At 42.0% G+C, this 22,195-nt stretch overlaps 1 long non-coding RNA gene across 3 annotated transcripts in view; it reads right to left on the bottom strand.

The window, feature by feature from the left end:
* LOC143842621 (uncharacterized) overlaps positions 1–21,982 on the bottom strand; it is a 50,929-nt gene extending 28,947 nt beyond the window's left edge. For all 3 annotated transcript variants that reach the window (XR_013233227.1, XR_013233226.1, XR_013233228.1), the window contains exons 1-2: positions 21,780–21,982; positions 6,136–6,290 (exon numbers count right to left, since the gene is read on the bottom strand). This is a non-coding gene — a long non-coding RNA (uncharacterized LOC143842621). The remainder of the gene's footprint in view (positions 1–6,135; positions 6,291–21,779) is intronic.
* Positions 21,983–22,195: the final 213 nt, after the last annotated feature.

The raw sequence follows: 22,195 nt of genomic DNA, 5'->3' as shown, positions 1-22,195 counted from the left end.
AGAGCAGGGGTAGTCAACCTGTGGCCCTCCAGATGTTCATGGATTACAATTCCAATGAGCCCCTGCCAGCTCATGGGAATTGTAGTCCATGGATATCTGGAAGACCACTGGTTGGAGGAGGATACTGAACTGTCTCCATGCTCCCCCCTCCCTATTCCTTACCTCCCTCTTCTACTTGAAACTCTTTAACTAGAGATGCCAGGAATAAAACCTGGGACCTTCTTCATGTCAAGCACATGTTCCGCCATTGAGCCATGGCAGATTCAGAAAGTGTTTTGGAACATCACTATATGCCAGCGATGTTCCAGAAAACTAGCTGCAATTGTATATGAATTTATCCAATGGTTCATTGAATCCAGGAACAGTGCTATGAAGTGTAGCACACTGACTATACTTAAGTACACTTGAGTAGAATTATACCCTTCGAAGTGCACTGATGTCAATTTAGAAGGGTATAACTCTGCTTAGGATTGCACTGTAAGTTGACCAGAGTGAAAGAACAGCAGGTGTTTCTGATATCCCCGTCACATTAGAGCCTCCCTCATCCAACCCTTCCCATAGCATGTGGTATGATTACCTCTGATTTATTGATGATAATCATGGGGGCAGCCATTTGTAATCAAACATATAACAAAGATATTCCCACACTGAGAATGAGTGATAACACACCATTTAGTGATTTCTGTACAGCTGGTAATTTGGAGAATGAATGATAATTTCTGGCTCTCAAAATTTGCAGTGACGATCCTCAGTGTTATTCACTTTATGAATAAAAGACGCCTTCCTCTCCATGTCTGGTGATAAATTCCTTTTATTAGGCCCACTTATGCAAGACTTTATCTTAATAGTCTTACATATGGGGCAATCTTTGCAGCGAGGTTGGGTCATTTTTCACAACAAGCTCAAACATGCAATATAAAGTAAATAAATACTAGTCGCTGATAGGAGAACAGGCATTTGACTGATATGAGCTTTGAAAGGAAAGCTATGTGACTCACTTTTTAACACGGCATATCAGTGACCGGTGATTTCTGTGTGAAAGGATGGACATTTTTTTTTCTCTAGGTTACTGGCAACTCTCAGTCACCACGGTAAGGCTGGCTACCTTACACCAAAATGTTGGTATATGTATATGGATGGATGGGCATGGGGGGGAAGGGATTCCTGCCAATTAAAACCAGCAAACAGGAGGTGCCTAGGAAGTTGTGATGGTTTAGAGAAAATGACACCTGTTTCTCACAATGGTAGACATCTCTCTCATATCAGTCCTTCTGTTCTGTCACAACCTGCATTGATTAAAATGATGTCCATGACCTGGATCCCATCTAGATTTCTATGGAAGCAAGAGGGGGGCATTTTTTACTAACAGCTTCCTACTGAAGACTTCCAATTTCCCCTCCCACCAAGCTAGTCTTGGGGGTCTCCCATCCTTACAAAGCGCTTTTTTAAAAAAGGCATTTCCTTCGACATGTAATGAAGAGAAATAGACATCAAATTGGTATTTATTTAGGAAATTTACATGTCAGCTTTTTGGAATCCTGCTCAAAGTGGCTTACAAGTAAAACCAGTACCATACTATCCGCATGATCACCATTTTGTCTGAAAGGCCCAACTCGTGAACTTTCAGCCTCAGAAAACAAGTACCCTGGAAGGTTTCCACTAATTCAGATCTAACATAATTCTGTTTTTTATTTGGAGCTTTTCCTAAATGTTCAGGAAGTGCATGGTTTGGGTCCAATAGCAATTCATAAATTTCTAATTAAACTCCCCTAAAGTTTTGTAGATTCCCAAAACTAAGGAAAGAATGAAAAGGGGATTAATTCACAGTTCTGGCATGTAGTGCTCCCCTTTTCCTTTGAAATGTTTTCCTTGGCTTTATATTTCATACTAAAACTTGAACTTAGATTCCCCATGCACTGTAGTATCATACTGCAAATAGAGTCTTTTGGTGTCCATTGCTCAGTCTGTCATGCTTCAAGCTCACTTCTTAAACTTTAGTGGTAAATGCCATTTTCTTCTTTATTTTTTCTATCCCAGTTTATAATGATGTAGTTTCCCCCCTCTTACTCTATTAAATGGATTAATGCCTTTTTAAAATTAATGTAGCTATCCAGTTGTCAAATCATTTCTAGTAATCATTTATGGGTTTTGACCCTGTTTAGTTAAAGGACACTCTACGTAGCAGAGATGTATCAAAGGAGATGTGCGTCCCTCTTTCTATTGATCTGCAAAGAGGGAGGTCACTGAATGAATTTGGGATTTTAATTTGAATATTCAGCTTTTGAACTATGCTCATTGTGGTATTTGATGAAGGCAGTTTCACTCCTGGTCTCTGCTAATTATAAATTTCTCTTAGATGATATTTTTATTTCTGATGTGGTATTACTGAAGATGTCTAATTGAACTTGGTCAGATCTTTATCAAGTTATCCATGTTTAACTCTTTCTCTCCAAAAATGTATGAAATTTACTTATTTAGGAAATGTATTAGCCTCATTCTCCAAAGAAAAAAGATGTACAAAGAAGCTGGTATACATAGTTTCTGCCTTAGCTACTATGAAGACTGTTATTCATGTTGATGAGCTGAAATAGTAATCTTTTATGGGATGCAAGCTTTCTGCAATGTCAAAAACTTACCATCCTCTGTTACCCAAATTGCTGGGGAATCATGAATATAGCAAGAGGCTGGGTAACACAGGATCTTTACTACCAGTTTTTATGGGGTCCGTTACCTGGAAGAAACTCTTCTTAAATGAAGAAGACAATTAAGCTTACACTCAGGGGATTTATTTGGGGAAAATATCAGGGTACATTCAAAACACACACAGAAGCAAAAAACACATAGTTCTACAGGGGGACAAGTTCAAGTTACTGCACCTTTCTTGGATCCAAGCAGCCAAGACACAAGGTTGATGACATCTGGAGGTGGACAGGATGCCGGGTGTGGAAGGATCAGCACAACACATACACACACACCTGGGGCATGCACAAGGATTGATATGTTTGAAATTCCCAGGCCAGCCCAAGTGACTGCCCACTAGGAAGTCCATGATTGATGATTGGTCTCTGATATTATGAGTACCTGATTGGTGAGTTTGAACTGTGAGGTCACTAGAGTGGGAGGTATGGAGTAATCTCATCAAGTGGAACAATACCTTGTCTAGGTGTAATGTGTAGCTAAAGGCCCTGGCTTGTTTAATCAGGAAGGACTGGGGGAGTCCAATGGGACACATTTAGGGGTAAGAGATGCTGCTAGGCAGAAATTACACTGGACAAAAGAGACAAAAGAAGTTGCAGTTAGTACCTGGAAGGGATATTCCTTTCCTGTAGATAGTCTAATGGTCTTTGGCTGGGAGGGAGTGATTTAGATAATGTGCACTTTTAGCTCGGTCAGTTGGGCAAGCAGGCAATGGAAGATAAGGTTCTAGTCCAGCTCAAACCAGATGGAAATCTGGCCTGGCTTTTCTAGGCAAGAGAAGAAATCTAGTGAAGTCAAACAAGATGGAGACTTGGCCTGTCAGGTGGATCAATAACTGGTAGCAGCTAGTGTAGAGCTCAGGGGTTGCACTGGGCAGTGGCAGCTGAAAGACTAGGGGCCATGATAGCAAAAAAGTTGTCCAGGAGGAGTTCTGGACCAGGTGGTGGCTGCTTAAAAACCCAGGGGCTATGCTGGGCTTGACGGCAGCTGCTAAAATGCCTGAAGACTGATGCAGTGATGAAGTAGTGTGGAAACTGAACCAGATCAGACAGCAGCCCACGGGTTGCGCCAGGTCTGGTGATAGCTGCTGAAAAGCTCAGGGGCCACAGCAGCAACAAAACAGCTGGTACTATGCTGGACTTGGGAGAGATTCCCCTCCCGAGAGCTTGTGGGCCCCCACTTGTATATAGAAGCAAGTGTGGTGTAGTGATTAAGAGTGGCAGCTGCTAATCTAGTGAGCCATGTTTGATTCCCCGCTCCTCCACATGCAGCCAGTTTGGTGACCTTGGGCTTGCCACAGCCCTGATAAAGCTGTTCTGATCAAGCAGTAATATCAGGGCTCCCTCAGCCTCACCTACCTCACAGGGTGTCTGTTGTGGGGAGAGGAATGGGAAGGCGAATGTAAGCCACTTTGAGACTTCTTCAAGCAGTGAAAAGTGGGATATAAAAACCAACTCTTCTCTTCTTCTTCTTCTTTTCCTATATAGAGAAATGTAGAATACCACAGGAACACCATCACAGCAGCAAGAAGAACAAGTGCATCTGATGAACTGCTTCTAAGCCATAAAAGAGCGAGCTAGGATTGGAACACATTCATCTTTAATGTGCCGCTAGATACCTGTTTGTCATTGCTGTAATGGTCTAACAAGGTTACCCAGCAGGAAAACAGGGAGTAGAAAGTTGAAAGGAGTTTCATGTACCGCATTCAGGCAATCCTGCATTTGAAGTGTGCCATCTTTGTGGGCCCTACTAATCCCTCTAGTCACCATTTAGAGAAGTGAGATATGTAGAAACCTCATATCACTTCTTTATTACTTAAAAAAAAAACATTTCTATGCTGCCTTTCCTCCTAAAGAGAGTCCTGTTATTGGCAGTGTGGGTACTGAATCGGCACACCTGCCCCTAAACACTTTGTCTGAAAGCTCCATTAAAGTAATTCTCCCCCACCCCCGCCTCATGCTGTCTCCCTGGCCAATGTTTTATAATAAATTAAAACTAGCATGGATCAAAAATTACATAAACAGTGAAAACAGCCTGCTGCCATAGTATTAGGGACAGACTACATGTGACAGCATCCTGAGATCCGACCTGTGAATGCAGCCACTTTTAAAAAGGGATTAAACATGACTTGAGATCCAATGCTGATCAGGCCCACAGCACAGCAAACTGAAGCCTTTAAAGTGCCACGAGGCAGTATAGCACTTGAAAAGGCAGTGTGGGAAGAACAAGTCTGGCCCTCACAGCATTTTTAAATGCCTTCAAAATGGCAGCATCCAGGGGTTGAACCTACAGGTGCTGTCACACCCTTAGTCATTTCTCCTAGATCTCAGCCACTGGTGAACTTGATAACACGGACAACAGACAACCAGTGTAAAATCCCCTGTGTGTGTCTCAGTGCTGCTGCCCTTCTTTCTGAGAATGCTGCCAATGGTGTGGTTAGAAAATGCCATCCTCTGCCTTCCTGCCAGTACTCTCTCACTGCGGTATCCCCCCGAAGCCAGTGCCATGTCAATGCCATCACAGCCAGATACCATCACAAGCATTTCAGCTTATTGTGTGCAGTGGCACAATGCCAAGAAAGACCCTATACGTTAACGATTATACAGAAGTTCTCGGTGCTACGAAAGATGCACTGTTTCCTTACATCTGCAGCAGCAGGCCAGAGAAGAGAGCTAAGATAAACAATTGGAAGAAACCCTACAATGATCTGTAGGCAATTTAGAACCAGTTTAGGCATTCAGAAAAAGGCACGTGATAACATCCTGTCCTGGGATGATCCCACTTCAAAATGCATTTGAGCACTTCTTTTTTTAAAAAAAAGTCAAACAAATGAACATGGAAATTTTTGATCTGAGAAAGTATTCACAGGTGATTCCCTAACTACGTTCTGAAGTGGTTTAATCCAAGGTGGACACTACCATGCTGTTTTTCTTTGCATATAGTTCAGCCCATACTTTGCCCTTCCAGTCAGCCCCACACACACCTTCAAATGTTTGGTACTCTCTAGCAAGAAATTAGACTCCAGCATTCCCTAAAAGGTGCTTGAAGGAAACTGAAATTAATTTGTAGCTTTTAACTTTTTCTGAATTTAAGAGGTGGACTTGGAGATCATGGCTTGGCTGCAGTAAGAAACCACTTCCTTGGTTTTAAAATTGCCTCTGTTATTTTCCAAGAACTGAAGTTTTCTTATTTGAACAGGTAGGTTCTTAATAGTCTCTGTCATAACCGTAGGAAACTGCTGCTGCTTTGCCCTCTGCGTTTCGGTCAGATTGTGTAGCCCAGTTCTGCAGCAGGAGATGGCAGACTCAAATTCAGTACAATGCACACCTGATGTGTACAGGAACTCACATTTTGGAAATAACAGTTTGGTAAACAGTTTGGGCTGCTTATTTATGATGTAAGGAAGTTAGGAAAAGTGGAAATGTGAAAACAGCTTACCTTTTGCATGCTTTATCCTGATTTCTAAACTGATGTATCCTTCCCAGGAATATACTACTTTAGGACACAAGTGGTGAATGAACACAGGACACATTCCTTTTCAGCACACACCCTTTTAAAGGAAAGGAGGAGGAGCTTCAACATGGGGCACATCCCTTTAAAAGAAAGGAGGATGGACTCTTGTGTAATGCAGGTTTAGAACCAACAAACAGTATTGGCTCCAGCTACTTGATAATACACATTTCTTGCCAAATACAGCACTTGGCAATAGCTGCTCTGAAGAAATGATGAAACTGTGGACAGCAGATGCAGGAAAAGTGAACAGCCGGACAAGGATAACATGTATGATGAAGTGAGCATGCACATGAAAGCTTATATCCAGAATTAAACATTGTTCATCTTACAGATGCTGCTGGACTCAAAATTCATTACACAGAAAGTGTGGCATCCAACTATTCTGCTGTATCCAAATTTCCAGAAATCCAAAAGAGTTTATTTTATTGTATTTCCCATGTGAAACCTCACCCTGGAGGGATACAGTAAAATGGAGTTTGGCTGTGAAAACTTGCAAGCACTTTCACCCTGAAAGAGCTACCCGGATGCTCCTGGATTTCTGCACTGCCTCCTGTCAGCAAAGTGCTGAGGCAACAAACTTAACCTCTCTGTCCATGGTACGCCTATCAGCCATGGTTATTAAATCCCACAAAAGGTAGAAGAAGGCGAGTGAATGGGGCTAAAAGAAAACGTACATTCCCCATTCGGATTACCTCCTACAGAACAGGACCTGCCAGTGAAAGAGTGTAATTGCTGGGCTGAAAGAGAAAGACAAACTATAAAAGAAAAGAAGAAGAAGAAGAAGAAGAAGGGGAGGAAATTGATAATGAAAATTTATCCGCTGAGCTAACGGTTAATTAATTCTGAAAATATCTGTCAGGCTAATAGAAGGAGGGGGGAAAGGAGAGCACAAGCCACATAACACAATTAGTAAAATAATAACAAAAAAAGGAAAGTAGAAAAAAAAGATTTTTGTAAGGTGTTGCTATCTTCTTACAGAGCAGGCCCTTGGCTTCCCAATGTCATTCTCTACACAATCCCTCCCTCCCTTCGTCTCTTTTCAGAAATTGTTCTCATGAATGATTTATATATGTCTAGTTATCTGGAGTGATTTCTATGGACCCGGGCGCGCTGCTGCATAATTGTTAATTTTAATGCCATAATAGCTTCAGATGGAGGAAGAGATTAGGCGTTTATTGCACAATTAAATGAAACATACTTGAGAATCACAAAAGGTTCCGTAATTATTTCAGACCATTAATAAAATGGGCATTAAATTATATGGGACACAAAAGGGAAAGGAAATAGATTTTCATTACAGCAATAGAAGCCGAGAGTAGTAATAGATCCTTGTTGAATTCTCTTTCTCTCTCTCTCTCTCTGAAATTAATTGTTGCCCAGCTTATTTCAAAGCAAAATAAAAGAGAAATAAAGTGTGTTAAAGAAGCCCTGATGAAAGGGCTTTGTTTGATAAGGACAATAGCCACTGATAAACTCCAAATAAAAGACTGTGCTTTGATTTTGACTTCCATCCTTTTGCACTGAAGGCTGGGAGGGGATTCACAAACACAAGTTTTTTTAACAGAACAATGCTAGTTTGGGTCAGTAAAAGAGGGGAAGCCAAATGTGGGTCTCCTTTGAATCTGGTACTTGTGTTCACCTTTTCACACAGTAGATTCCTCCACCTTCCTTCAGATTCCTTCTCAATGTATACATCTTCAGCTATTCCGAGCCCCACCACCTCATTACCTCCATTGCCCCTGACCTATTTTACCCCCTTCTCACTATATATCAGTACTTGACACCTCCTTCCATCCTAGGCAGTGTCAATTTGAAGCCCCTTAGGCAACATTACACCTGTACTCTGTGATCTGCTCCCAGATTGCTCAGCAATAGCAGTGCATGACTCCACAGTGGGAGATGGAAGTGAGCAGGGACAGGCTGGCTAGTGGCAAGATAATCTCTAGGAGGTCAAGCCTGGCCACCTACAGCTGAAGTGAGACTTCAAGAGGGAAGCTTCCACAGAAGGCAAAAGCATTGGATCAAGACCATATTGGGATGAGGATAAGGTCCTCTTGCAAAAGGCCAGGGGTGGGGACAAGACCACTGCAGCTAATGACATTTAAGTTAAACGGTGGTTGGAAGCCAGTTGATGAGGACATGTTGTACCTTAGGTCTTGATACTGGAAGGAGCAAGGCATGGGAGAAGGTAGAGAAGAACATGGGCTAACCCCCTCTCTCCTATGGCTGTGGCCATCAGGTGCTCAGCTCAGCTGGGAGAGTATCCTACCACATGCTCCCTGATGTTTAAAAAAGTAGAAAACAGTCACAACACAGAGAAGCCTGAGCTATGATCTTTCTCCCTTATGTGCAGGATGATGATGATGATGATGATGATGATGATGATGATGATTTATATATTTGTTACCTACCCTTTTTGTTCAGGCTTAGGGTGGGTACATCATAGTAAAACATACAGCAAGATAAATTGTATAAATATAGTCTACAATAAATAATTAAAATCTAAGAGTTCTATTCTTCATTGCCTGTTTATAGAATTGCAAGGTCAAGGAAGGAGAGAGGGAGCAGAAACGTTTTATTGACCCCAGATGGCATATATATGTGGCTTTGATAGGGAGGCCAGTGATATTCAGTGATGTTTGTATACCTCAACCGTAGGCCTGGTGGAAGAGCTTCATTTTACAAGCCGTTCAAGGATCCGCAGGGCTCTAAGCTTATTTGGAAGAGCATTCCAAAACAGGGCTGAAATGGTCCTGGCTCTGGTTGAATTCAGTTTCATTACCCTGGGGCCGGGGCCCCTCCGAAAAGTTTGCTGGCTCAGTCTTAATGAATTTTGGGGGGAGTGCATGGAGAGAGGTGGTCCCTGACCATTTCAGGCTTTTAACCGTCATTAGCAAAACCTTAAATCTGATTTGGTCTCCAATCTGGAGCCACTGGAAGAGCACAGGTCATATACGTGCCCTCCACAACATTCTCATAAGTATATAAATTGCAAGAGAAGATGATCCTTCTATTCAGCCCATGGCTGGTTCATCCCTCAGCAACATGGTCAGAACCCATCAGAATCTATCACAGTCTGAATGAAGAATAAAATGAGTCCAGTGGAACCTTTAAGATCAATGCAGTTCCATTCTGGGTATAAGCTTTCAAGTGCATGCACTTTTCTTTAGTCTGAAAACCAGCAGTTGTCACAGACTAAACTGAAAATATGAACTGAATGAGTGTAAAGACGAGCGTTATGGATGTGTGTGCTCTGCAGTGTCTGGGATATTGCATTTGGATGCGAGGAACCCATGTTCCGACCCCCACACAGGAAAATCACTGTCTCTCAGCCTACACGGCATCTCAAATCTCTTTAAGGGAAGGAGGGGATTCAAATGAATAAATGTTTCCTACCATAACACTCTTCTTCTCCCAGCTGTCTTACTCAGTCTGCATATTCTTTCTCCATTTGATACAGAACACCAATTTCTGTGGGAATGATTTTCCAAAGCTTGAAGGATAGTTCAGGGTCTAATGCTCATTATAATTCAAATTTCTCCATTTGTCTTAAAAAATGCCTGAGCTGTTTCTCATATTACAGTTCCAGGGCTGGCTGGAATAAGAAATGGGCTGGAAGATGCTCATTTGATTGCCAGATGAGTGTATGAGTCTGAGACATATTTGCCAAATGGGCGTTTGCAAAATGCATTTAAGAACAAGTCACTGGCCAAGCAAACCTAAGTATTTGGTTAACTCATTCAGTATTCTGAATTCATAACATGATTAACTCTGCTGAACACTCAGAGTTAATATATTTACATGCAGACGAGCCCAGATTAAATCCCTGCTATTTCCAGTTAAAGGAAGGTTTGGGTGATATGCCTGAAGACTCAGAGAGCCACTGCTTATACTGAGGGGCCAAGCTAAATGCAATAGCATCTTTGTGGCCACCATAATGATGCTATCACAACTGAATAGTAATTTAAAATGCTATGGGAGCCCAATTCTCACAGTATGGCAAGCTAAGGGCTCTTATCCCATGCCAAACTGGCCACACCCCTGTGGCTGTTCTGGTACCTGAAAACACATGGAGAGGAGAAAAGGAGCTCCACAATGCACAAAGATCAGGATTGGGGTCCATTGTGCTTTTAAAAATAACTTGGAAATGGCCCTATCATACTCATAGCTACCACAAGGAGATCATCGCATCTAGTATGCCCCTGAGAGAGATGATATGACAGCTTAAGGTAACTTCATATGTTATAAAAGTGCACACATTGATGACACAATTCTGCATTTCATGTTCAAATACCAGCTCCATTTCTATAATTTTTTCAGGGGAGAGAATGCAAAATGGATTTGTATTCTTGAAAAATGAGATTTTGAAATAAAAGTTGATAAGCTTCAAATTCAAACTCCAGTTCAAGAAAAAATACATTTTTTTTTCTTGGGTCTTTAGAAAAACAGAAAACAAAAGAACAGTAGTCATTAGAATTGGGATTGTTGTTGTTGTTGTTAGGTGCAAAGTCATGTCCGACCCATCGCGACCCCATGGACAATAATCCTCCAGGCCTTCTGTCCTCTACCATTCCCCAGAGTCCATTTAAGCTCGCACTGAACTGGGATACTAGGATAAAATTTGGTATATATAGTCAGAGCAGAATTCTCAGCTTGCTTAATTTCCACATCCTTTTTCAAGGTGGAGATTGGAGATGGAAAAATTAATTCCACTGTACTATCCAAAGAAATGTCTCTTGAACATAGTGAGCTTGATCCAAAGATGCTGTTCATTATTTGACAGAACAGCAGAACATGAGACTCAGTGGGAGGTAGAAAAGTCCCCTTCTAAAAGCTTATATCCTTCTGGTCTAATTCCATGGCTTTAGAGCTTCCTTAAGGAAATTATCAGTTTACCTTCATATGGTAGGCTGACAGATCAATAACTCCAAGAAATTCTGACTTTACATCAAAATGTACACATCAAATTGCAAACGTGAAAATTTTCAAAAACAGCCACTTCACTAGGAACGCATCATTTCAAACACAAACTCTGAAATATAAAGTTTTAAATTCAAAATTCTGAAATTTAGTTTGCACACATGGCTTGAGAAGCTGCATGTTATTATTAAGAGATACCCCTAGCTCAGCTGGTCATCAAAAGCCATTTTGTTGTAACTATTTGTGCAAAATATAGAGACAGAGTTGCACTAAGTATTAAGGTTCACAGGTTGTCTAAGAAGAGTTACTTGGTGGCTGGAAAGCGACATCTCAAAACTTAGAAAAAATATTGATACTCTTTCCTCCTCTTTAGTCATGCAGAACTCATGCAGCTGGGGTAGCCGAGTCCTGGAGAAGTGCAGATGATATTCCATCTCTGGCCTCAAGAGAACTCTTTATTAAATCCTAATCCCTGTGCAAATTTACCAAAGGGCCTTAATTGGGAAGCATGCATAGGTGTCACTGACAGCTTAATTTGGCCTATGGAAGCATTTCTGCTTGATCGGGATGCCTGAGGTAAGGAAGAATCCAAGTTCGCTTTTCAGACCTGGTACACTCTAAAAATCACCTTGCCATAACAATGCCAGATCAGTATATAGCCAAGATGTACAGGCTGGCCCTATATAGAGTCTGGTGTACCTAAACAAACTGATTTTCATTTATTTCTACATGCCTAACTCAGTAGAGAATTGCAACCTATAAACAGATTTATACTGTTTTGTATTGGAGCAGTATATAAAACACTAGCATAAAAACCATGCAGTGTCTGATCTGTATTAGAACACATACATTTGCGGCTCCAACTCTGGGAGAGCTACTAGAATAAAATTAGCTTAGAGGAATAAAGGAAAAGGGATGGCAATGATGGAAGCAGCGAGTTCCCCATACATACTTCACAGAATATCACCCATTATGACTTTCGAGAGTTCACGCCTTTCCCATCCACAAGACTTTGGTCAAGTGTCATTTCTTCATCTTACTGTAACCTTTCCTTGAGGACTGATTGTTACTGAGAAGACAGCAAGCCATTTTGCAATGGATGAGTGTTTCTACATGGTACAAAGTATTTAACATATTTTGCTACCTGGGTACTCCAAGCAGCTTCTTTTCACTGTTCACTTTGGTCCAGTAGATCTCTTAAGTAAGATCTACAGCCTTTTCAGATGTGGCCCCAGAGCTTGGAAACTGGCTTCCTGAGCAGGTCCATAGTCTCTTCCCAAAATTCTTTCTGGAAATGCTACAGGGAAATTCATTTTGATGAGAGAATTTGGACCTAAGGCCATTCTTTTTGCCAGTGTTTTCTGATGTTCTGTGTCTTCCCATTGTGTGTAATAGTCATAGCAGTTTCTTCTTAATATTATGGTATTGATATTTTTAGAACAATGATCCTTTAAAAGACTGGTTGTTAGTTACCTTAAAGGAAGAATATAAGTCTAATAAATATTAAATAAAATATTTAATAGTCATAAAAGATCTGGAGGCAAGTTTGTAGGTGATCCTGGTTATTCAGGAGTGGTGTAATACATACTATATAATGGATTTGATGGGGGGTGGGGAACAGTAGCAGCTAGCATGATAACTCTCTCCTCTGTGTTTAGAGCAACCAGAAAGCTACTGCCAAGAGGAACCTGGGAGAGGCGCCTTTACAAGGCTCACTACCAGCTCTAATGCTGCCACAAGGCTCTCTGTATGAGTCTGCTCTCATGCAAATCAAAGTGAAAGCAAATGCAGTGATGCACAGTGCAACAAAATAACTTTACATATTCATTGCTTGTACATTTGCATTTGTCAATTTATTATAATGTATGAATATTTAAGTCTTGTACAGGGGTTGTTCTACAAGAAAAAAGTGCAAAAAAAATCCTGATGAACAATAAAGTTGTAAGGAACAAGCTGGGCATACAAAGATAATAAAACAATGCCGATAATGAGCTGTCCATTGTGTAGATGCAGTATTGCCCTCTGCTGGATGGAGTCAGAGCTGTTTATCTGTGTATCCCCAGGTAGGAAGACAATCGGGAGAGTTTCCTGTTGATCAAAGGGCTGAACCTGGGCTTTCAATGCAAGCTGATTCTTCTTTTTGTGGGTCCTTTCTTTGACACACTAATGGTATGTTTGTGGCACAGTGACAACCATGAAGCCCTACACTGACCTGGTACAATACCAAATAAGCAAAAAAGTACTTAAAGGGGGAAAAAATAAGAGGCTAAAGAGTCAGAATCAGGAGAGGGGAAAGGTCTTAGAAAGATGAAAGGTTGGCATTAGGAGGACAGAAATAAAGACATAAAATAAAACATGAACAGCACACAGAATTAAACTCCCTCTAGGGAAAAAAATAGAAAGAAAACAGGCTAAAACTCCAGGCAGAAAGAAGAGGTGGAAGTTAAAATGGGATCTGTGGTGGCCTTCATTTATGGTTTATTTAAAAGACATTACTGTTTATGGGCAAATCTTCTCAGAACTTTTTCTACCACTTTATCATTCGTTCTGAGGTAGTGAAAGGAAAAAGGTAGACCATGTGTACATTTATCTGCATAAGGCCTGCGTAGTAAATTAAAGGCTGCAATGTTCCCTCTAAATGAGAGCCAGCATGGTGTAGTGGTTAAGAGCAATAATCTGGAGAACCAGGGTTGATTCTCCACTCATCTACATACAGCTAGCTGGGAGACCTTGGGCCAGTCACAATTCTTTCAGAGCTCTCTCAGGTCCACCTAACTCACAGGGTCTGTTGTGAGGAAAGGAAGGACAGACAATTATAAGCTGCTTTGAGACTCCTTCGGGAAGTAAAAAGCAGAGTACAACAAAACAGCTCCTCTGAATTGTTCTCCCTACTGAGCAGAGTAGTTCACATCCCAAGAAAAATATAATTGCTGAAATCATAAAATGGACAATGTGCAGAGCAACGCCCTAGTGGCCTCAGATTACTGCTGAGCAGGGCTTCCTATGTTAATGAGCTGCCAGTCATGCATACAGCTCGGGATCGGTGTGGGAGATGTATGGGGATGGTAGGGAGGGTGGGAGGGGGATCTTAAATTGTTTATTGGTTGTGTTGCTATGACTGTTGTGATCTGCTAGGAGCCAGCTGTGCTGGGAATGGTAGTATATATATATACACAGAGAGAGAGAGAGAGAGAGAGAGAGAGAGAGAGAGAGAGAGAGAGAGAGAGACTTTGGTTTGTCCCTGATGCCTCAAACCGATTTGCTTTCTTCTTCTACAGAACTGCCTCTTGAATTAAAATGCATGACGTTTTCCTGCTAACATTGCCCTCCTTGAAATTTCTACCTAGAACCTTGCCATGATCATGTGTTTGGCTTCCAGCTTCAGAATGAAAAAGGTCACTGCTACATGCTTTTCTCACCTGGGGCTAGGAGCTCAGTCTCTCCCTCTCTCCCTCTCAGACTGTCACGTGTCAGGATTACAGATTTAGCATCATCATGGAAGGCTGGAGAGGAAGACACAGGGGTCCCGATCAGTGCAGTGGTGCTTAACTGCCTTATTCTATCTCTGTCAGACCCAAAGGCAGCTGAGCTGTAATCATTCCAGCCCCTTATTATAGCAGGAAAATCCAAGAGTTGGCAGCTCATGTGGCTCTGGCAACTTTCCAAGAAATATGGGAAACTCAGGAATTCCAGCAGCCCTGGACAAGTTTCTCACAAGAGATTGTTGCCTTTCGGGCAGTTTGCACAGGGATTGCTTACTTAAAACACTGCAGCTTCCCAGGGAATTAACTGCTACAGCAAGACAATATCTGGGACAAAGGGTTACCAAAAGGTAGGCCCAGAGCTGTAAAGAATGGGCGGTATAAAAATCCAAATAAATAAAAAATAAATAAACATAGCAGAACACTAACAGTGGTAACAGAACTCCTCTTTGTGCAGCTTATCTGTGGGTATCAGATAAATTTGCACAGTCCAGTTCCCAAACCACAGCCAACACATGGCTGACAGAAATGACTGTAGGTCCAGCATGCACAGAACAGCATGCATGTCTGACTGGCTCACCACTTTCAGCATGATGTTATCCCGGGGGGGGGGGGGGAGAAGCTATCTGGGGAAGAGAAATCTTGCATGCATAGAAGAAACAGGCACTGTACCTCTGATGCTTTGGAGCCGAGTGGCAACTTTGGTTTTGCTGTACGGTGCTACTTTTGCCAAAGAGGTCTGTACAGGCACATAACTTGTGGTGCCTCCAGCTGCAAGGCTGGATTACAGAGTCCTTTGTGGGGGTCAGAGAGGGGAGAGCTGTTAGCAAGGATTTTCACTATCAGAATGAAAGCTTTAGGATTTCCCTTCACTTCAAAGAAAAGATGCCAATAGAAGCACATCCTTGCCTTGTCACATTGGTAGGCAGAGGCAGTATTAGCATCATCGACATGTAAGCAGAGGAAGCCAGGGGCTCAGTACTCTGGTTCCATGCTGTCAAAAACTCACAGGGAAATTTTCAAAGCATCACATCGAGACTTCAGCCAGGCGACTCCCATTGACTCGTGTATTAGTAAAACAGCTAAATCCCCATGCGCTACTTAGAAAACTTCACCTTAGGAGACTGAAGGGGACAGCAAGCTCCTGTTGATTAAATTTAAAGGGATATTTTTTTAAAAAAGGTATTTCGCTGGGAGTCAAGGAAACCCGCAACTTACCTATATGCGCCTCATAATGGCCAGAGCTGGTTTCAAGCAGCTCAAGCATTAACCTAAGAACATGGGAATCTCTGAAGTTGTGGCGCATTTTCAAGATTTATGTCTCAATGTAAACTTTGGATTTCATCCAGACAAGCTGCAATGTTATGTAGGAATTTATCTTGTCAATCAAGCATCAGCTGATACATTTATTCAATGTAACCCCCACTCCCACCACTTTCTTTCTAGGGGAGGATAAAGAACAGCTGCAAGTAGTCTGGAAACTGAAGTCCTGAAAGAAGGACCTGGTTGAAACTCTTATTCCTTCGGCACCTGAGACTTTAGCAAGTACTTTCTAAATGGTCACGGGGCAATTTTATTGTATTTTTCAATGAAACCCATACCTCTGCTCCCCCTCCCACACACCCTGTACCTGGATAGAGGAATTGTTGGTCAATTTACATTTCAAAATAACTTCCATTATCTGCAGGCAACTCTCAAGTGGTTTCAAATGTTAGAAAGACAGAAAAAGAGACTCAGCAACTTCCTATTCCCCAGTGGAATTGGTTGGATGCGTTTGAGAAGGAATGCTGTATTGGATTCTGCTGAATACATTTCTCCATATCTCATTTATTGGTGGACTTTTGGTGTTATGACCCCTGGCATCTGTATTTCAGTTGTGCAGGTGAACCTGTACACTTCTCTACATGAAGCATTAATGTTACCCTAAAGGTAGCCTATAATGGAAGGGTGCCTCGCACAGAGACACCTTCATGCACAGAAGTCCATGACTGGATTCTGAGCAGGTTGGTACACACAGAAACCATCCTGGCAGGGACTGACTATGGAGTCAATAGGGCCTCTTAAGAAACCTAGGAAGCCAGGCCAGGTCTCCATCTTGTTTGGGCTTCACTAGATTTCTTCCCTTGCCTAGAAAAGCTAGGCCAGATTTCCATCTGGTTTGAGCTGGACTAGACCATTTCCTCCTTGCCCAACTGACTGAGCTAAATGTGCACGTTACCTAAATCACCCTCCCCAGCCAAAGACCATTAGACTATCTACAGGAAAGGAATATCCATTCCAGGTAATAACTGCAACTTCTTTTGTCGCTCTTGCCCAGTGTAATTTCTGCCTAGCAGCATCTCTTATCCCCAAATGTCTTCCCCCACTCCTTCCCAGGCAACCAGGGTGCAACCAGAAGTCGCTCCGGAGTGGCTGCGTGTATAATCAGGGAGGTCCGTGGTATACAGGGCTTCTGAGTGTGCTTGCTCTCTCCCCTTCCGTGCCCTTCCGTTCCACCAGCAGTGGCTGCTCTGGGTTTTGCTGCCGTTGTGTTCATCCCGTGCATTCGCGGTTTGCTTCGCTTCTTCCTCCTCCACGTTTTCCATGCAACCGCCAACCGCAGTTTCAGCAGCCGTGCATAATACGCCTCTCTCTAACCTTTGATTACAGTGTTAATTCAAATGTAGCAATTGTGTTATACCTTATATTATGGTCACCTACAACATCATCAATGAGTGAACACGCATCTGAACTATTGAAGTTTTTTTTTTCAGGCTAGACATTCACTAAGCCTAAATGAGAGTTATTGGAACCTCAAAAGCCTGATCTCTGCTGCTTCTTTCTAAATTTTAATTCTTAAATCTTAGAAATACAGTGAGGGTAAAAAAAGAAAAGAGAAAGAAAAAAGGGGTGTTTGTTGAAAATATTCATGTACTGCAAAATGTATAGAACAGAGAATATTTTCCCCTTCATTATAATCCCTGTCTCTGATCCGGAAACTCCAGCTAGTACAAAATGCAGCCGCTAGGGTCCTCACCGGCACACCTTGGAGGGCCCACATCCAGCCTGTGCTGAGGCAGCTGCACTGGTTACCAATTGCTGTCCGGATCTGGTTCAAGGTTCTGGTTCTAACCTTTAAGGCTTTATGCGGGCTGGGACCCACATACCTGAGGGACCGCCTAGTGCCCTATGCCCCCCGCAGGGCTCTGCGCTCTGCGAGTGAGAATCTTCTGGTTGTTCCCGGCCCTAGGGAAGCACGCCTAGCCTCGACAAGGGCCAGGGCCTTTTCGGTCCTGGCCCCCACCTGGTGGAATGAGCTCCCGGGTGAGCTGTGGGCCCTGCGGGACCCTTCAACGTTCCACAGGGCCTGCAAGACGGAGCTCTTCCGCCAGGTCTATGGTTGAGGCTGGGGCTGCCAGGGTACATCGACTGCTCTCCCCCGGGCTTCTTGACAGCGTTGACCTCCTCACCTCCACCCCCCCCTTTTTTAGGAATGGGGGTAGGAAGGGGATCTTATTATTGTGCTGCCATGTTGTGACTTTTTAAAGTCTTTTAATGGGAGTTTTAATGGGTTTTTTAAGACATTGTAACCCGCCGTGAGTCATTTGGGAGTGGCGGGAAATAAATCGAAATAATAATAATAATAATAATAATAATAATAATAATAATAATAATAATAATGTTAACATATTATCTATAAAATGCAATAGTTCTTATTTCTGTTGAGATACAATGGTATCCATCATTTAAATTTTACGTTTCAGATTTCATAACTAATCTATTTGACTGCAACCCTAGTTTTATCATTACGATATATTAAATATAACATATTTTCACCACTTCTACGTATTATTATTATTATTATTATTATTATTATTGTAATATTTAAATTTATTGCCCTACTCTCCCCAAAGGCTCAAGGCGGGTTACAATGATCATTAAAACCTTTAATATATAAGTCATGATGTAAATAAATGGTATATAATATGGTGTAAAAGAAAGTTTATTATATATTTCATATCAAGAACCCATTTGTATTTGAGATACTACATTTGGAACAGATTTTAATTCTACTTCTATTTCATTTCGATATATCTGTAGTGAGTATTAGGCATGGGCAATTCAGTTTGGATAATTCAGAAAGTACCTGAATCAATGCTGATTTGGATACATCTCAGACCTACCCAAGACAAACTGCCCATCCTTGCATTTAAACAGGCTGAATCAGCAGTGGCTGAATCATGATTCAGCAGTTTGGTCATGATTTGGCCTGATTAAATGTCTCCCCCTCAGAAGGTGTGTGTGGGGGGAGATCACCCACCAAATAGCTGATCCCTTTAGATGCTTTCCCAAGCTTGGGGAGGGATTTAAAGGGAGTGGTGTGTCTGTCATTATCAGTTGTTTGACAGGCACTAGCTTTAAATTCTTCCCCAAGCTTCATAGGCCTGTGAAGCTTGGGGAAGTATTTAAAGTCAGCAAGCCTCTGGGAGGGATTTAAAGGGTTCAGTGCACCTGTCATTATCAGCTGTTTGGCAGGTGATCTGTTCCTCCCCTTCTCAGGTAGCGGAGATGCTCTCTGCTGCCCGGGAAGGTAGGGAAGCATGTGCACAACCCTCCCCCACAAATCTGAAATGGTACAAAAATTGTTTATATGCACATGCCTACTGATTATGTTTATTTGTATATGACCATAGGCCTTTACAAAATAGCAACACCAATATGAACAATAACAAATTTACAATAAATATATGGTTTAAAATTTATATTCAATTCCCACTGCTCTATGGCTTTATAGTTTAATATTGCAAATTATCCATATATATATATGGATATATATATATATACACACACACACAGTCACTTTAAAATTGTTGCCAGCTAGCATAATACACTCTCCATCTCTTCTCAGATTTTGCCATTACTACATATTCAGCAAGTTTATTTTCTTATTCTTCTAAACACGGACAGACTTTTAGTTTCCATTTTGCTGCATTAATAGTTCTAGATACTGTCATAATCTGATTATTTCTTGAGGATGTTTTAGTACACCAAACACAAATGTATTTCTGCTATTTGTGTTTTTTGTTTTGTTTCTAATAAATCAACATGGCCACCTGTGATTTTTTAAAGGAAAATTAAAATTCATTAACATTTACAAAAGCCCCTGAGTTATTTCACTTATTCATGAGTTATATTCTAAGTTATCACTCAAAGTGTGATTGTGTGCTAAAAATGCTTTTTTTGGGGGGGGGGGATATACTAAGTATGGGAAGTGACCTGCAATAGTTTGGAAAACTGGAATGCAATACTAACCGATATTTGGTTATGCACAAATATCCACTGTTTGCATTTGTGCCTTTTGTTTTGAGAGTATCTTCTATTTCTTGTCCTAGTGTTGACAAACATTACCTAGTTATGTTGCAAACTGGGTGCACATGTATGTAAATAGAATTTGGAAGTTATTGAGATGCAATTTGAATTTTAACTCCTGGGGTGAGACTTTCTAAGGATTTCAAATAAACAAATAAATGCTCTAACAAATTCCTGTTCCTGCATTTCTAATCTCAGTAAACACAAAACTCAATATACAAGACCATACCCTTATACCCATTAGTTAATACAGACTAGCTACTGACTCTTGGTTGTATACTTCCCATAGCAAAGACCCTATGCATGGACCCTAGTAACGGCCTACCTTATAGCCTATGGATTAATTTACAGGGAAGTTCTCAGGGGGCTGTTTTGGATATGAAAGAGACAAAACTGATTCTTCTTATGATAATTTAAGGAGGAAGTGGTGAAAATTCTGAGGAAATTGAAGTCCCCAGAAAATTTAACCTGGAATGGGAACTGAAGCCATTGTGAAGATGACTGGATAGTTTTGTGGTATGTGGCTGAAGGTTCACCTGCTATGTCTAAAGGGCAATCTGTGATTCAAGAACATTTCTTCATTCTTTTAATTGATTCACTAGGGTTGTCATGGAGTGCCTATATTCATGAATTTACAGGGTGGAAAAGATTCTCTTGCTGTTAGTATGAGGGGTGAACAGGAATTACTAACGTTAAAAAAAAAATCTGTACCCCATATCTATACCCAATTGTTCAAGGTGGCTTCAATAAATTACAAAACAAATAAAAATCAAAGTGGATACATAATTTAGCAAACAAATTTAAGCTATTTTATGGTTTCACTAGCAGAAAAGCCCGTTGTATAAAAAATACAACAGGCTCTAGCCTCCCCCCCCAACAACCCCTGGGCTAGGCCTGGCTGCTACCTCTTCATGCAGCTGGAAGGCGGAGGGGGAGGCAGTCAGGGATGGCATGTCCCCTACCTGATTGGTCTTCTGGAAGGCCAATCAGGAAGGTAGAGCCAGTTAGGGGCAGGTCATCCCCTGCCTGATTGGTGCTCTGGGGCGAGTTTCTCTCCAGGGGCCCAATCAGGTAGGTGATGAGTCCCAACGTCTCCCACCACTCCTCCTTATAATTGCCATGTGGTGCCTCAGGAAGATGGCACTCATTTGAGCTTGATACAAGTTAGATCAAAAAATCAAAAGCAGTATGTTTCACTATCAAAATTACCAAGTCAGCTTAAGTGTTATCTACTAGTAAAAACCAATTTTTTTGATAGCATGCAGATAGGATCAGCTTTTGAAAACAATAATTATTCTGCTATGCACACAATATCAGAGAGGGATTCAGGGGGTAGCAGCAGAACAAAGTTTGAGTCCAGCAGCACTTTTAATACCAACAAAGTTTCATTCTGGTTAGAAGCTTTCATGTGCATGCAGTCTTCTTCAGCTATCTGAGGGGCATCAGCAAAGAAAACTGTATTTTTTTTAAAAAAAAGAACACCTGTATTTTAAAGCACTTGCAGCGGTTAATATTAGGTTTCCAAGGAGAAAACAACACTACATTTTGAAGTAAGACCATTAGGTTTGAATATGCAACCGATCTGGTTTATATCCCAGGAAAGCCATGCAGCTCCCACCGGGATGCCGTTCGTACAAGGTTGCTGCAAGTATTAGACGAGTTGCCTCTCCCATGAAAGTTCTCCTAGGAGAGTAGCCAGAACAAAAAAGACAAACAAACGATGACTTTTTCGCTCCACAAATGCATCGCCAATCCGGCCATCCAGACCAAACTGCACAATAAGAGCTCTCTGGGACTGGCCGCCGGTAGGAAACTGACCTTCTCAGAAGGACCGCGTCCTCCCAGCCACTCCTTGACTCGACTTGAATTTTGGCGCAGGTGAAAAAGACCGTCCTCTCTCAGGAAGCCCCCGGCAAGGGTCTGTCCGGCGCACTGCCTGATCTCCATTCTTGGCGGTCGATTCAGGAACGCCGGGTGACGTCAGAAACGAAGCCCGTGCTCTCCCTTCCCCCCCTTCGGCTCGAGCGTGACAGGCGTCGGCGGCCAACCAGGGCGGGGGCATTTTGCTAATTATAAAAGGGGACTCCGCAGCGCTGCCGCGCCCGCTCCGTGCACGGCGGGGCGACCCGATGGGCTGGATAGCTACTAAGCAGTCAGTACTGGAGACGTTGAGACACGCTGGGTCTGCAGGCTCTTTGGGGGTATAGTAGCTCTTCTTGTGTTAAAAGGAGCCT

Source organism: Paroedura picta, chromosome 8 (genome assembly GCF_049243985.1).
Source record: "Paroedura picta isolate Pp20150507F chromosome 8, Ppicta_v3.0, whole genome shotgun sequence".
Lineage (NCBI taxonomy): Eukaryota > Metazoa > Chordata > Lepidosauria > Squamata > Gekkonidae > Paroedura > Paroedura picta.
Note: the sequence above shows the minus strand (reverse complement) of the source record. Positions and strands in the feature narration are given on the sequence as shown.